This window comes from Cetorhinus maximus, unplaced genomic scaffold (genome assembly GCF_964194155.1).
Source record: "Cetorhinus maximus unplaced genomic scaffold, sCetMax3.hap1.1 HAP1_SCAFFOLD_1535, whole genome shotgun sequence".
In the NCBI taxonomy this organism is placed as follows: Eukaryota; Metazoa; Chordata; class Chondrichthyes; order Lamniformes; family Cetorhinidae; genus Cetorhinus; species Cetorhinus maximus.
In genome coordinates, this window is record NW_027597475.1 from 58801 (window position 1) to 75518 (window position 16718).

At 42.9% G+C, this 16718-nt stretch overlaps 3 non-coding genes across 3 annotated transcripts; 2 read left to right on the top strand and 1 right to left on the bottom strand.

Annotated features, from left to right (window-relative positions):
• The first annotated feature begins 399 nt into the window (after positions 1–399).
• Positions 400–472, top strand: trnak-cuu (transfer RNA lysine (anticodon CUU)). The gene has a single exon. It is a non-coding gene; the product is annotated as a tRNA-Lys (tRNA).
• Positions 473–9993: 9521 nt separating this feature from the next.
• On the bottom strand, positions 9994–10075 carry trnal-aag (transfer RNA leucine (anticodon AAG)). The gene has a single exon. It is a non-coding gene; the product is annotated as a tRNA-Leu (tRNA).
• Positions 10076–15951: 5876 nt separating this feature from the next.
• On the top strand, positions 15952–16034 carry trnas-uga (transfer RNA serine (anticodon UGA)). The gene has a single exon. It is a non-coding gene; the product is annotated as a tRNA-Ser (tRNA).
• The last annotated feature ends 684 nt before the right edge of the window (positions 16035–16718 follow it).

The following is a 16718-nucleotide window of genomic DNA, read 5'->3' on the forward strand; positions in this document are numbered from 1 at the left end:
CTTCTTAGAAACAATCCCTTACCCTCTCACACTCGGTGTATATGTCTGTTTTTATTCCTCTGTGTGTGTCAATGTGGTTCCGTTCCCGAGGGGGTGAATATATTTTTACCAGCATAAACCTTATTCACAATCGTTGTGCAGCTTCATATTAAAATGTTACAGAGAAAAATATCAGGATGAAAGATGCAAGAGGAGTTTGCAATGTTTGGAAGGAGGTGCAGCTAAGAAGTGGGAGACATGAACGATGTTATTGATGATTGAGAGGAATGCATTGCGACCTTGGGGATTTTGTAGGTCGATTACCTTCTACACTTTGAAATTCAGAACAAGCTGAGGCTCTAGGTGGAAAGCAACAGTTGTTTACATGTATGTTGGCATATGGGGCCTTTTTTTCTGTATGCCCGGCTAGCTCAGTCGGTAGAGCATGAGACTCTTAATCTCAGGGTCGTGGGTTCGAGCCCCACGTTGGGCGCTGTAGTATTTTTTTAAATCTTGCTGCTTTTAAGGGAAAGCACCAACCGAATCCCTGTGGCAGCTGTGAAAGTTACAAGGCAGACATTTACCACTGAAAGCAACCGATGCACATAAAATTCAAAGCAATTTCTTGTCGCATTTTTTTCTGCTTCTGTCCCTGCCTCTGCTCCAGCTCCCGGGTCAATTAGCTGCTTGATGCAGACACAGTCAGTTTATGGGAATGTAAGACACAATACGATAGGTTTGCAGACCATAGAGTAAAAAGACACCAGGATCTCACCTTCCTGATTCTCCCAGATGCTGATTACAGGAATGTGCACAGTGCCCATTACCGACAGTCACACTCTCCTTCCAGTCTTGTGTAGGTTGATCAGCTTTGAAATTGGTTATATTTTCAAACTGGGTTTCAATGTGAAGAAAGCAGAGCTGTGATAAGCTTATATTGTTCAGCAGATGTACTGAAAGAAGCTACATAACAGGCTGATGGTAACAGTTCTCTTTGACGCGGTGTGCTCCAGGGAAGGATTGGCACCATTAATGTGTCGTTCAATTAGTCTCGTGACTAATCTCGTGCTGGAAATGACAAGAAAACTCGTTGAATTTGCTCCATGTTTTGTTTTCAAAAGAACCAAATACAAGGTAAGAAAGCACATCTCGTTGGAATGGGCTATAAAATTGCAGAATGATTGTGAAAGAAGCACCCGTGGTGTTGGAAAACATAAAATTATAGAAAGTTACAAGATAGATGGAGGCCTTTCGGCTCTTTTTACTGCTTTCAAAGAGCAGTTCTGATTGTTTGATCGAACAGGAGTAATATTTGTGCCAGTGCAAACAGGAGACAGCCAAATATATCCTTCTCCCACCCATATTTTTCCTCGCACCAACATCACTATGGAAACTGCTCTGCAACCAGCCCTTCTCTTGTCCTTCTTTCATTTCTTCACTCTGCGTCTGTGTTTGTTCTCGAACTGTTCCCAGTGTGACATTTTCAGCTCTGAGGCAAGAATTCAACTCTCCTTCCACTGACTCTGGTGCAGCTGTTAAATGTTTTCAATCAATAAGTTCGCAACACTCGTTTTTAAACATTTCACAAGATTAATAAATTTTCATTCCTTGACCGAGAACCAAACCCCACCTGAGGCGCTAAAAGCACCGAATCGTAACCAGTAGGCCAGCAAGAAAGCTGTCAAGTCTTTTTTCGGTATGGCTTATCTACGCTGCTTTTGCCATTTAAAAAAAAAATTCAGATCTCTTTTACCACAAAACTGCATGTTTAGACTCAACACAAACCAATTCTTCAGCCAGCGAGAACATTTGCTGTGAGCTGGAACATGACATCGACAATGAGGTGAAATAGTCCCACAAGCTGCTCATGTTCAACTTACAACTTCTAAAACCCTCCAGCCTAACCACTGTGGGCCCAATGAAAGCTGTAAATCCGAGTCACGGGACACCAGAGGAACTACCAATAAGGCTTGAAATTTGGATTATGGAGCTACTTTTGACATTTTTTTTTCATTTTAGATCTCTTTCACCAGAGACAACTTTCTCCTGCCAAATGATCTGTTTGGGTTGAACACAAGTGACTTCTTCACCAATGAGAAGAACCATTGCTGTTAGCTGGAACATGAAATCGATACTTTCCCCCTTCAAGACAGTTCTTAAAGCCTCCCCCTTTGACCGAGCTTTTAGTCACCTGACTGAATATGTGACTTGGTGTCACACTTTGTTCTACAATGATCCTGGGGAACGCTTTGTGACGTTTCATTAGGTTAGAGGTGCTTTTTAAGTTGTTGTTGTAGTCCATACATAGAAAGAGACAAACTCCTCTTGCATCTTTCATCCTGATATTTTTCTCTGTAACATTTTAATATGAAGTTGCACAACTAAAGTGAATAAAGTTTGTGATGGTTAAAAATGTGTTCACCCCCTTGGGGAACTGAACCACATCGACACACACAGAGGAACACACACAAACATATACACCGAGAGTGGCAGAGGCCTGAGGAGAAACAAACACCCAAAAAACAAGGATGTCACCAACAGGTCTAATTATTGTTCTATTTCAGACAGAGATTATGGTGAATGCTTGCAGATGAACGGAAATGAAGAAACGAGGAAGGGAAGCAGGAGAACCACCCGAGAGTGGTTGGAAGGTTTTTATTCCATTTCCCCAATAATTAATTTTAATCTGGAGGCACCTAAAGGAAGGAGCAGCGAGGTCGGCAGGATTCAAGCCTTCATGGGGAGAGCGCAATGGATTTTAAATCCATTGTCTTCACCACTCAGCCATGATTACAGACCTTATATCGATTTTAACCTTTTTCATATAAAATCATAGACAGGTTTAACAGAGAGAGAGGACATTCGGCCCCACACATTCCCAGTCACCCTGCAATTCTTACTATCTCTCCTGGTTCATCCTGCCAGGAGGGACATCTTAATATGGCAACAACCACAAGCCCGGGCTCAGGTGAAGTGACTGAAAGAACAAAACAGCTGAAACGTTGATGGCTTGAGGATTCGAACCCATGAAAACAACGAAACCCAAGCCAATCTCGTTAAAACGTGGAGCCACGCTGCCACCATCAACAGTAGACCAACCATTGCCTTGGGTGGTGTCGGCTCTGAATTAGAACATAACAAATAGGAGCAGAAATAGACCATTTTTCCCCTCAAGCACCTCATAGTGTCAGAGAATCAGAGCCAAGGCTACACCACAGATAGAGGCCATTCGGCCCGACTCATAGGAACAAAGGACTCAGGGACAGGAGTTGGCCATTCAGTCCTTTGAGCCTGCTTCACCATCCAATAAGATCATGGCTGATCAGGCTGTGGTCTCAACTCCTCTTTGCTGTCTGTCCCCACCTCACCCCCATAACTCTTGACCCACTTGTGTATCAAAAATCTGTCTAATTCTGCCTTGAATAAATTCAATGACCCTGCCTCCACTGCTTTCTGGGGAAAATAATTCCACAGACTAACGACCTCTGAGAGAATAAGAAAATCTGCTCATCTCCGTCTGAAAAGGGAGGCCTCTTACTCTTCTGGAAACTAACTCACCTGGTCCCACTCCCCCACCTTTTCCCCGGAGATCTGCATTTTCTGTACAATTCTCTGTTGAAATCCGCGATGAATCTGCCTCCCTCACACTCTCAGGTGGTGCAATCCAGATCCTAACCACTCCCTGTGAAACAGAGAAACTCCTTTAGAATTATTGGTTTTGGGACAAGCGGAATACTTGGTAACAGACAAGGCACCAAAAGGCTCGAAGGGAGACGGCACCAGTTGTAGGGGATCTGGTTCCCAGTGACATGGATGTGTCTGCAGTGGGTGGGATCAGACTGTTTCCATGTATCCACAATGAATGTCTCACCCTTTATTTGGGAAGAGTAAAACTGAGAGGATAATTATCATTCGGGTAGCGGCAATCTGAAGCTTTCACTCGCTGAGCCATTGCTTTAGGATATCCTACAGCGTGCAGGCATTTTCCTTAAGTCTCTGTGGCGCAATTGGTCAGCCTGTTCGGCTGTGAGCTAAAAGGTTGGTGGTTCGAAACCACCCAGAGGCTAAGTTATAGCCATTTTCCCCCCCATCATTACTCATTAATTCTCTGGCTTGTTCTGGGACCCTGAAACCACAAGAAAACCCCCCCACGTTGAAAACTCACCTGTCGCCCACTGAGCTCCCACACGAAGCTTTGTTTATGGATATTCATTTCGGATATAACAAAGAATATGGACGATCATGAACCCCCATCTAAATCAATACAGATCAACGAGGCTATTGGATTGAAACAAGCCCATCAATTAATCGCTCTTTCTCAGCTCCACGGTGAGTGAGACAGGAAAAGGTAACAATATTCCAGCCCCGCACTCTCCAATCACCCACTGCCAGCGGAAACATCTTCTTATTTTGCTGAATGTTATCTTCAGAAATGGTGAAGAGCGAATCTAATGTGGCTGCAAGATCCAGCATTCAGTTCATATTCAACAACAAACAGGAATGGGAGCGATGCAACTTTTCCACACAGTTGGGTGATAATGTTTCCCCGAGCATCGAATGGAATAACTTACACATGCGAAATGAGCAGGGTAACTACAACGCTACAGGAACATTTCCCTGCCTGGATCCCAATGGAGCTGTCTGGAATGTTAAAAGGTGACGTCATGCTGCAGTACTTTGGGTCTTTGTTTTGAAGAAATGGAATTCGGCTGTTCTCATTAGGAATGCTGGAGACAGACTGATCAACAATGTCATCGTCAAGTGGCACAGCGCAGTAAGAGGTCCTTCCACCCATTATATTTATATCAGTTTTTTTTTTTACAAAGATCTTGCCAATTAGTCCCAATTTCTTTCTCTCTTTCCATTTATCAGAATTTTCTCCCTTTCAACCATTGCCAAATTCCTTTTCAAAGAAGCAGTTTCTGTGAATCCATGAAGTTTGCCTTAATGAACATTTCCTTTACACAATGAAATTAAGAGTTGGAGTAGGGTTCTTTCTGCAGTTTTCGATATTAACATAAGTTATTTATGCAAATCATTTCATGGTGAACTTACAAAAGGTGTTTATTCTGATCAGACATGTCCTCAGTATTTTCTCAGTCATGATGACCATGAAACTATCACTGATATTGCCATATAAACCCATGTGATTCACCAGTCCTTTAGGGAATTCAATCGGTCGTCCTTACCTGGTCTGACTTGCATGTGACACCAGACCCACAGTGATGTGGTTGATTCTCAACTAACCTTTGAAATGGTTTAACAAGTTACACAGCTCAAGGGGATTTGGGGATGTGCAAAAATGCTGGCCAACGATGCTCATGAAAGAATTAAGAACCATGATGAAGTGCGATACAAAGTAATTTTGGACCATCTCTCCCAATGTCTCGTGTTCAATCACAGTATCAATTGCGTTTGTCTTTACGATGAAGCTAGTCTTTGGATCACACTGGTGGTCATCTTTCAGTCAGTAAGTAACTGTGAATTTGTATTTGTAAACTCATTAATTTCTGTTGTTGATGAAAGGAACTGCTAGTTTTTTGTGCCTAGTCAGTTTCACCCTTCCTCGTTTTGAGAATGCTTTTTACAGCTTTGCGAAGGGCAAATTTACTGTAGCAGCGAGATACTATATTCAGTTAATATTCAACAACAAATGTGAATTATGGAACTTTCTCTCACACTTGAATGTGTAAATTTCAATAATGTTTCTACCCATTTCCAGACAGGGGACCTTTGCATGTACGTGATAACCAATTGGTAACTACAGAAACAATGGGCAGAACCACAGGGACCGACTTAAAATATCAAACTGTGCAGCCTTACTGCACTTCCAAACCCTGTTTTATGGAAGTACAATTCGGCTGAAAAACATAGCCATGCGGCAGAGAAATTGATCTGACATTGGAATCATAAAATGACAGAGCACATCAGCAGGTCATTCAACACTTCACACATGCACAAACTATCTTACTGTAATTCGTCTCATTTTTTGTCTCTTTCTCATTACCGTGCCTTTTGGAGAAAATCATTCAAAGCCTGGTGAAGTGCCAATGTCACATGGCTGTGAGATAATGTATTCGGCTATTGTTTAGCAAGAAACAGGAATTGTACAACTTCTCACAATTAGATGATTCAGTTTTCAAAATATTTTTGCCAGCTTTCGAACCGGTGACCTTGCGCATCTGAAGTGAATGTGATAAACACTACTTGTTTATTTGTTAACTTATGGTATGTTGACATCGCTACACTACAGAAACAATGTGCAAGAAAAAGCCAAAGGGACTTGTATAGAATTTCAAACTGTGTAGACACACTGCGCTGCAAGATCCTGTTTACCGGAATAGAACTGGGGTGTGACACTTTGGAAAGCTGCAGAGAAATTAATCTAATTGTAAACTGACACAGCTCATTAGGTGGGCATTCGACCCATCGGGTGTGCGCTTTCTTCAAAGAGCTATCCACTTAGTTCCAATATCATTCTCTTCCTTCATAACCCTGCAGTTTTTTTTCCCATTTCAAATAATCGCCCAATTCCCTTATGAAAACTCTGAGTTAAGAAAAACAATATTGGAAGAGGTGCAGGAGCTTCTGCAGTGTCCACGCTCAGTGTGTGAACATTAACAAAGTTACCCTGACCCAATGGCATGGAGAGTTGAACTGGGGATTCACATGTTGTCTTCGAAATAAAGAGGAATATTTATTTAAGCAATTGATTTCCTATTGAATATTTGAAAGAAGTTTATTCTGACCAAACATCTCCTCATTTTTCTCAGTCGATTTATACAATCGATTCCTCTTGCTGTACAAGCTGTTACAGACGCTGTTATAGAAAAGAGGGAAAGGTTTGCTACAGCTAAACAAAGGCCTGGTTAGATCACACCTGGAGGACTGTGTGTAGTTCTGGGAACCGCACCTTATAAAGGATCAATATTGGTCTTGGAAACAGGGCAGTGCTGATCCAGCAGAATGTCAGTTCTGGAATGTAAGTGGACATTCTCCCACCCGCAAATTGAGGTCATCCAAAACTGCTGCCTGTGTCTTCACTCACAGGAAGTCCCATTCTCCTATCACCCTCTACCCGCTGACTTACATTAGCTCCCGTTCAAAGAATGTATCTACTTCAAAATTTCTTAACCTTGTTTTCAAATCCCTCCTTGTTCTCGCCTCTCCCAATCTCTGTGATGTCCTCTAACCCCACAAGTCTCTGAGATATCTGTGTTCCTCTAATTCTGGCCTCTTGTACATTCCCAAACAGAATAGCTCCACCATTGGTGACCGTGGTTTCAGTTACCGAGGCCCAAATCTCTGGAATTCCCTCCCTAAACCTCTCCGCCACGATCTCACTTTCCTCCTTTAAGACTCTTCTTAAAACCTACCTCTCCGACCAAGCTTTTGGTCACGTGGCCTAACATCTCCTTATGTGTGTCAGTGTCAGACTCTGTTCTATAATGATCCTGTGAACTATCTTTGGCGGTTGAATTACGTTAAAGGCGCTATCTAAATATAAGCTGTTGTTGCAATGGGGCACACAGAGAAGGAGACAGACTCTTTTTGTACCTTTCACCCTGATAATTTTTGATCTGAAGATGCACAACTAACGTGAATAAAGTTTGTTCTGTTAAAAATGTGTCCTTTCCTTTGGGGAACTGAACCACATTGACAATCACACAGACGAACGGAAAGAAGAAACTATGGGAATGGTTTTGATTCCGTTTATAGAACAAAGAACAAAGAAAAGTACAGCACAGGAACAGGCCCTTCGGCCCTCCAAGCCTGCGCCGATCATATGGCCCTTCAACTAAAATATTTTGCACTTCCGGGGTCCGTATCCCTCTATTCCCATCCTATTCATGTATTTGTCAAGCTGCCTCTTGAACACCACTATCGTACCTGCTTCCACCACCTCCTCTGGCAGCAAATTCCAGACACTCACTACCCTCTGCGTAAAAAACTTACCCCGCACATCTCCTCTAAAGTTTTCTCCTCTCACCTTTAATCTATGTACCCCTAGTAATTGACTCTTCCACCCTGGGAAAAAGCTTCTGACTATCTACTCTGTCCATGCCACTCATAATTTTGTAAACTTCTATCAAGTCGCCCCTCAATCTCCGTCGCTCTAGTGAGAACAATCCGAGTTTCTCCAACCTCTCCTCATAACTAATAACCTCCAGACCAGGCAGCATCCTGGTAAACCTCCTCTGCACCCTCCCCAACGCCTCCATATCCTTCTGGTAATGTGGCGACCAGAATTGCATGCAATATTCCAAGTGTGGCCTAATCAAGGTTCTATACAGCTGCAGCATGACTTCCCAGCTTTTATACTCAATACCCCTGCCAATGAAGGCAAGCATGCCATATGCCTTCCTGACTACCTTATCCACCTGCGTTGCCACTTTCAGTGACCTGTGGACCTGTACACCCAGATCCTTCTGCCAGTCGATGCACTTAAGGGTTCTGCCATTTACTGTATAATTCCTGTCTGTATTAGACCTTCAAAAATGCATTACCTCGCATTTGTCCGGATTAAAATCTATCTGCCATTTCTCCGCCCAAGTCTCCAACCGATCTATATCCCGTTGTAACCTTTGACAATCCTCTTCACTATCTGCAGCTCCTCCAACCTTAGTGTCGTCTGCAAACTGACTAATTAGCCCAGTTACATTTTCCTCCAAATCATTTATGTATACCACAAACAGCAAAGGTCCCAGCACTGATCCCTGCGGAACTCCACTAGTCACAGCTCTCCATTCAGAAAAGCACCCTTCCACTGCTATCCTTTGTCTTCTATGACCAAGCCAATTCTGTATCCATCTTGCCAGCTCACCTCTGATCCCGTGTGACTTTACCTTCTGTACCAGTCTGCCATGAGGGACCTTGTCAAAGGCCTTACTGAAAACCATGTATATAACATCCACTGTCCTTCCATCGTCGATCATCTTTGTCACTTCCTCGAAAAACTCGATCAAGTTAGTGAGACACGACTTCCCCTTGACAAAACCATGCTGCCCCTCATTTCCCTACCACTGAGATAAGGCTCACCGGCCTGTAATTTCCTGGATTATCCCTGCTACCCTTCTTAAACAGTGGAACAACATTGGCCATTCTCCAGTCCTCTGGGACCTCATCCGTAGCCAGTGAGGATACAAAGATTTCTGTCAAGGCCTCAGCAATCTCCTCCCTTGCCTCCCTCAGTACTCTGGGGTAGATCCCATCTGGCCCTGGAGACTTATCCGCCTTAATATTCTTCAAGACGCCTAACACCTCCTCTCTGTTGATCTCAACATGTTCCAGGCTATCTACACACTCTTCCCTAGACAAATCGACCGCTAAGTCCTTCTCTTTGGTGAATACTGATGAGAAGTATACATTTAGTATCTCTCCCATTTCTTCTGGCTCCACACACAAATTCCTACCTCTGTCCCTGAGTGGGCCTACCTTTTCCCTGTCTACCCTCTTGCTATTTACATATGTATAAAAGGCCTTGGTATTTTCCTTAATCCTTGTTGCCAGTGACTTTTCATGACCCCTTTTAGCCATCCTGACTCCTTGCTTAAGTTTCTTCCTACTTTCTTTGTATTCTCCACGGGCTTCATCTGTCCCCAGCCTTCTAGCCCTAACAAATGCTTCCCTTTTCTTTTTGACTAATCTAATAATTAACTCCATAGGCACCGTATCAAAATCAGGAATGATGAGAACTGGAGCTGGTAGGATTTGGAAGTCTGTGAGGAGACCCCACAGGATTCCAACCCCATCCCCTTATCCACTCCACCGTGAACACAGGACCTGCACTGACGTCACTGCTGTTTGTATAAAATCAGAAGCGGCTACATTCAGCATGTCGTTCACAAGCCGACTCTCTGGAAGAGGAACTCAACTACTATAATTCCACACCCTACCTTTTCCCCGCAGCAACTCATATTTGTATTGTCTCTCCTCTTTCTTCTTGACAAAATGCAGCACAGGACGCTCAATTTTCGGTGGTGTGTGTTTGTCCAAATGGGGCTGCTAAATGTTTGGCAGCGGTGGGATTCGAACCCAAGCCTCCGTAGAGACTGGAGCCTTAATCCAGCGCCTTAGACCGCTCGGCCACGCTACCACATAGGTGAAAATTATTAATCATCTCCTTCATTGGCATTGCCACCGAAATAGAACAAAAGTAATTAAGTAGGAATTGATCATTCGGAACCTGGATCCAGCTCCGTCAGTTAATCAGATGATCCTGCACTTTGTAACAAACAGAAATCATCTCCACTCAAAAACACAATGCGCTGCAGTGAAGGACTGGCACCATTTAAACTGTCATTCAACTGGTCTGGTTCCAAATCTCTTACTAGAAATGGCAAGAAAACTTCTCACTGAATTCACTCCGGGTCTTGAATTCAGAAGGACAGGACACAAGGTAACAAAGTACATTTCGATAGAATGGGTTATAATATGGCAGAATAACCGGGAAAGAGCATCCGTGGTATTGGGAAACATAACATTATAGAAAGTTACGGAAAGTAAGAGGCCATTCGGCCTGGCGTGCTGCTGTCAAAGAGCAGTTGTGATTGGTTGATCAGGAATGGTCAATTACTCTTCTATTTCCAATTGCCAATTTAGTGAATGTTTGGTTTTGAATGGTTACTCTGAATGGTTTTTATTCCAAATAACCGATAAGTAATTCTGCAGACCGTCAGTTAAAATCACTTGGCCACAACTATTTAGTGAAATCGAACTGTTGCTTGTAGAAAATAATAGAATGCGTACAGGGAGTAAGAGAGAAAAAGGATTTTCAGTCCCTGCTATTAACCCAACTTAGACTGACTCTCCCCATCCTCCCAACCAAAATGCAACACTGCACAGATCAGCCGGTCGCACGGAGCATTTTTAGGAAGTGTCTCAAAAGCAAACCACCGGAAAGTTTAATAACCGCGGGAGTGGAGCCCAAATCATAGGAACCTCGACCAGCAGCTCAGTCCATTCGGCCACTCAACCACAGTCAGAGCAGAAACAACCATTACGTTGGCCGGCATTGGCACTGAATTAGAATATATAATCATCCTCCGTTTTGTCACGTCCGGGCATTTAGTAGCTGAACAGCCTGCATTCAAAAAGAAACAGAAATAAATGTCCTCTTACATCTTTTAAAACAGCGCTTTTGTTTTCTCTGGACCATCTTAATATGAAGCCGCAGGAATAAGGTGAATAATGTTTGGATGGTAAAAATGAGGAACTGAACCACATTGACACACACAGAGGAACACACACAGACATAGACACCGAGAGTGACAGAGGGCAAGTTATTGTTTCTAAGGAGAGACATACACCCAGAAAGCAAGCCTGACACCAACCTGGCTCCGTTTTTGATCCATTTCCGAATGCAAGATTCGTGAATGTTTTCAGGAGTGAACGGAAATAGGAAAACTCCCGAGTTTCTGCATGGACTTGATCAATGTAACCGTTAATAACTCTGTAGAAACAGAGTTAAAAGCAGGAATAATGAGAAGTGGGAAACCCCAATGGGTTTGGACTCCAACGCCTTAACCACTCGGCTATGGCGAACGGCCCTATGCACAAGTTAATATGGTCGGTATAAAATTATAGATGACTACAGCAGAGGAGTACATTCAGCCCATCGTGCCAATGCCATCTCTCTGAAGAGCCATTTAACTAATTCCAAAAAAATCGCCTGTTCCCCACAGCAATTTATATTGATGCTGTCTCTCCTCACCCTTCCTGTTAAAATTAAACACCGCACACAAACCCATACATTCAATCTGAACTGGCACTTGTTCGACCTGCTGTTCAAAGCTGCTCATGTACAACTTTCAATTTCCAAAACCCACAACCTCATCACTGCGGCTCCTGTGAAACTGACAAGGGGACACACGGCAGAAATTCATCACTGAAAGTAACTGACGCACATCAAATTCTAAACACTGTCATGTCACATCTGTTTCTGCTTCTGTCCCTGCCTCACCTCCCAAGCTCCCAAGTCAATTAGTTGCTTGATGCAGACACAGTCAGTCCATGAACTCAATATTTCCCTGGGAATCAGGGATAGGGAAGGAAAACACGAGAATTTGAGAAGGGAAGGGTTTACAGGATCTCATTTTCCTGATTGTCCGAGATGCTGATAACAGGAATGTGCACAGTGTGAATTATCCAGAGCCACATTCTCCCTCCAGTCTTGTGCACGTTGTTAAGCTTTGAAATTGTTCATATTTTCACACTGGATTTCACTATGAAGAAAGCGGAGCTGGGATGAGCTTATGTTGTTCAGCAGATGCACTGCAAGAAGCAACACAACAGGTTCATTTTGAAGGGGTGAACGGTTGAGACTATTTAACTGCCGTTGAACGAGTCCGGTGTCAAATTCAGTGCTAGAAATGACAAGAAAACCCGCTGAATTTGCTCATTGTCTTGAATTCAAAGCGTCGGATAGAAGGGCAGGGGTTACATCTCGATGGATTGAGTTATAAAATGGCAGTAAAACTTAGAGAGATACAACTGGGGTGTTGGGAAACACAAAATGGCAGAAAGTTACAGCAAATAAATTGGCCAATCGGCCATGTGTTCTGCTTTGACAGAGCAGTGTGATTGGTTGATCTGAATATTCAAGAGCAATCGTCATTTAAGAAGGATGGGCAAAAAGGAAAAGGAGGTGGGTTAGTGCTGTTAATAAGGGTCCAGATCCGCACATTAGTGGGAGAGGATCTTAGATTGAAGAATAAGTTTGAGTGGAGCTAATAAACAGAAAGAGGCATCAAACATTAGTGGGAGTTGTTTATATGCCACCAAACTGTAGTGGGAATGTTGGGAATGGGATAAATAAGGAAATTAGAATTGAAGGTAACATGGGGAATACAGGAATAATATTCTGCCTCGCATCACCAGCTCTATAGTCAGTGCTTTGTAACCTATCATAGCCCTCCTCTTTTATTTTCACTTCCTCACTCCGACTCTCGATTTATTCTCGACTTGTTGCACGTGAGACATTTCAGTTCTGATGTGAAACTTCAACTCTCATTGCCCTGAATGTGACAGAACTGTTCTGTGTTGTTTTCAGCCAGGAAGACAGTAATGTTGGCTTTAGCAGTTCGCCCAAGAGCAGAAAATCTCAATTCTCTGACAGGGAATCAAACCTGGGGTGACGCAGTGAAAGTGCTGAACCCGAACCAGTCGGCCATCAGGAAGCTGCTGGAAATTTGGCTCAAGGAGGCTACTTTTGGAATTTTTTCTTTCCCGATCTCTTTCACCAGTCAACTTTCTCCGGCTAAATGGTCTGTTCAGGTTGAACACAAGTGGCTTCTTCAGCCAATGAGAAGAACCATTGCTGTTGGATGGAACATGAAATCGATACTTTCCTCCTTTAAGACAGTTCTTAAAGCCTCCCCCTTTGACAGAGCTTTTAGTCAGCTGACCGATTATGAGGCTCGGCGTCACACTTTGTTATATAATGACCATGGCGGACGCTTTGTGACGTTTCAACAGGTTAAAGGCGCTTTCTAAATATAAGTTGTTGTTGTATGCTGTAGCATTATAAAAACTTGCCCTTTTAAGTGAGAGAAAAGCTGCCTTGTTCCTGTTTGTTGTTGAATATTAACTGAACGCAGTATCTTACAAGCGTCTTATATTCGCTCTTCACCATTTCACAGAATAAACACTCAGCAAAGCGACTGTATCTTTCTGCTGGCAGCGGGTGATTGGAGAGTGCGGGGCCGGAATGTTGCTGCTTTTCTGCTTTTCCCTGTCTCACTCACTATGGAGCTGAGGAAGAGAGAATAAGTAATGGGGTTATTTGAATCCAATAGCTTCATAGATTTCGAATGTGTTATTTGTAGGTGCATGGTTGGTCAGTTGTTAAATTATATTTGAAATTAATATTCAGATAAAAATATCATTGCTGTTGGGACTCGTTGGGCACAGGAGAGTTGGATTTTTTTCTCATTGTCGCTTAAGAACCCAATAAAAACCTGGGACTGTGTGATAATGCATATTGATTGTGTTTTATATAAACGTGTCATTTTGGGGAGAAACGTTTCTCTCATGAAAGAAGCCTGAAATTACAATAAAAGGCACAGTTAAAATGGATTAGCCAATGCGAATATAGTTTGTGATGGTAAAAATGTATTCAACTCCTCAGGGGACTGAACCACATTGACACACACAGAGGAAAACACACAGACATATACACCGAGAGTAACAGAGGCCGAAGGAGAGACAAAGGCCCAGAAAGCAAGGATGTCACCAACTTGACCAATTATCGTTCCATTTCAGACTGCAAATTTAGTGAATGTTTGCAACTGAAATAACGTTTAGTAACACGGATAAGAAGAATTATGATCCTGAATGGAGATAAACGGAAGTAAGAAGGAAGGGGTGTTTGGTTGGTTTTAATTTTATTTAACCGATGATTAATTCTGCATAAAAACAAAAATTCTGCAGACAATTTGCAATTTATTCTCGGGATGTGGGGTTCGCTGGCTGGGCCAGCATTTATTGCCCATCCCTAGTTGCCCTTGAGAAGGTGGTGCTGAGCTTCCTTCTTGAAATGCAACTGTCCATGTGGTGTAGGTACACCCAAAGTGCTTTTAGGAAGGGAGTTCCAGGATATTGAACCAGCGACAGTGAAGAAACAGTGCCATGTTTCCAAGTCAGAATGGTGAGTGACTTGGAGGGGAAATTCCAGGTGGTAGTGTTCCCATCTATTTGCTGCCCTTGTCTTTCCAGGTAGTAATGGTTATGGGTTTGGAAGGTGCTGTCTAAGGAGGCTTGGTGATTTCGTGCACATGTGATAACCAGTTCACTACAGAACAATACCTGACAAAGCCAGAGGCACCTGCACCTCATGTTAAACTGTGAGGTCCTGCAGCAGCACTTTGGGTCCTTGCTTTACAGAAATGGAATTCGGTTGCAGATTTATAAATGTTGTCGTCAAATTAACCTGATAATGTCATCATAAAATGGCAGACCGCTTGAGGAGACCACTCAATCATCATATCATTATCAGCCTTTTACATTGTTCTTTCAATTAGACTCAATTTCCTTCCCTTTCTCCATAACTCTGATTTTTTTTCTTCCTTTCAAGTCATTGTCCAATTCCCTTTTGAAAACTCTGAGTTGAGAAAAACAAAACTGAAAGAAGTGCAGGAGCTTCTGCGGTGTCTATGCTCAGTGTGTGAAAATTAACAAAGTTTCCCTGACCCAATGTCACAGAGATGTGGGCTGGGGATTCTTATACAGCTTTCGAAACAATCAAGTTCATTTCAAATGGAATTTGAAAAGGAATTTTATTCTGATGAAGCATCTCCATATTTTTCTGATTCGATCTATACAATCTAATTCCCCTTGCTGTATACCCTGTAACAGAGGCTGTTATACTAAAGAGGGAAAGGTTTGCTACAGCTATGCAAAGCCCTGGTTAGATCACACCTGGAGGACTGTGTATAGTTCTGGGAACGGCACCTTATAAAGGATCAATATTTGACTTGAAATGTTCAGAGGAGCCGCATTGATGAGGTTGGTGGGTTTTGGAAATTGGAAGTTGTACATCCGCAGTTTGTGGCACTATTTCACCTCAATGTTCACTTCATGATCATGTCTAACACACTCGATGCTGTTATTGGCTGAACAAATCTTCTGTGTTTGAACTAAACGTGCTATTATTCGGCGCTCCCACTCCTGCCGCCCGGGTTTGGTCCTCATCTGGGAATGTTGTTTTCTTGTTGCTGTGTGAACTGTCACAATGAACTGTTCCCGGAGTCTCTCTCCCCTGGGATCTCCAAAACCCGTCACTTCTCTTCCTCTTTCATTCTCACTCTTTCATTCCCAGTTTGGGAGGGAGAACGAGGAGGGACAATATAAATTGCAGGGTTATGGGGAAAAGGTCGCGTTGTGACAGTGACAGGGCGGGAAGAAGACCCTCTTGTCTCTGCTGCAACTATTCTATGATTTCGTATAAATAATACAGGCCTTCCGCCAAAGTCTTTAGTCGTGGCCGAGTGGTTAAGGCGATGGATTTGAAATCCATTAGGTGTTACCCCGCACAGGTTCGAATCCTGCCGACTAAGTTTTCCATTATTTCTGATTTTAACCATTGATCTCAGAAACAGTAAATGGAATCGACATTTTCACAACACCTGTAATAGCAATGTTTGACCAGTGGATGGCAGTGAAACCGTCATTGCTCACATCACATGAAGCAGGCGCTGTCTCAATTGTTACTGCATTTGGCACTGTCTCTGTTCATATTAAAATAGACGCCGTTTCTGTTTCTATTACACTAGGACATGTCTCTGGTCATATTAGAGAAGGTCATCTCTCAGTTGTGCCTATAATTGGCTCAGCCACAGTTGTTTATGTACTGGACGAGGGCCACAATACAGTTGGCACTATCTCAGTCATGACTGCACTGAAGCAGGTCTAGGCTAAAGTTACAGTAAACCATGCCCCAGTTGGCACTGTACTATAGATTGTCTCTGGTTATAGAAAACTAGAACATGTTTTTAGTTGCATTTCACAAGACTCTGTCTCAGCTATTACTCCAGTAGAACCTGCCACGTGTCTATCAAACTAGGCCCTGTCTCAGGTAATGCTGCACCAATACGTGTCTCACAATATCACACAATTCTCTGTTTCTGTTGTTATTGTCCTATACCATTATTCTCATTTCTGTACTTGTCTATGTCTCTGTTTGCATTAATCTCGTATCTTTGGCGGTATTTACTTCACCAGACACTGCGTCAGTTTATATT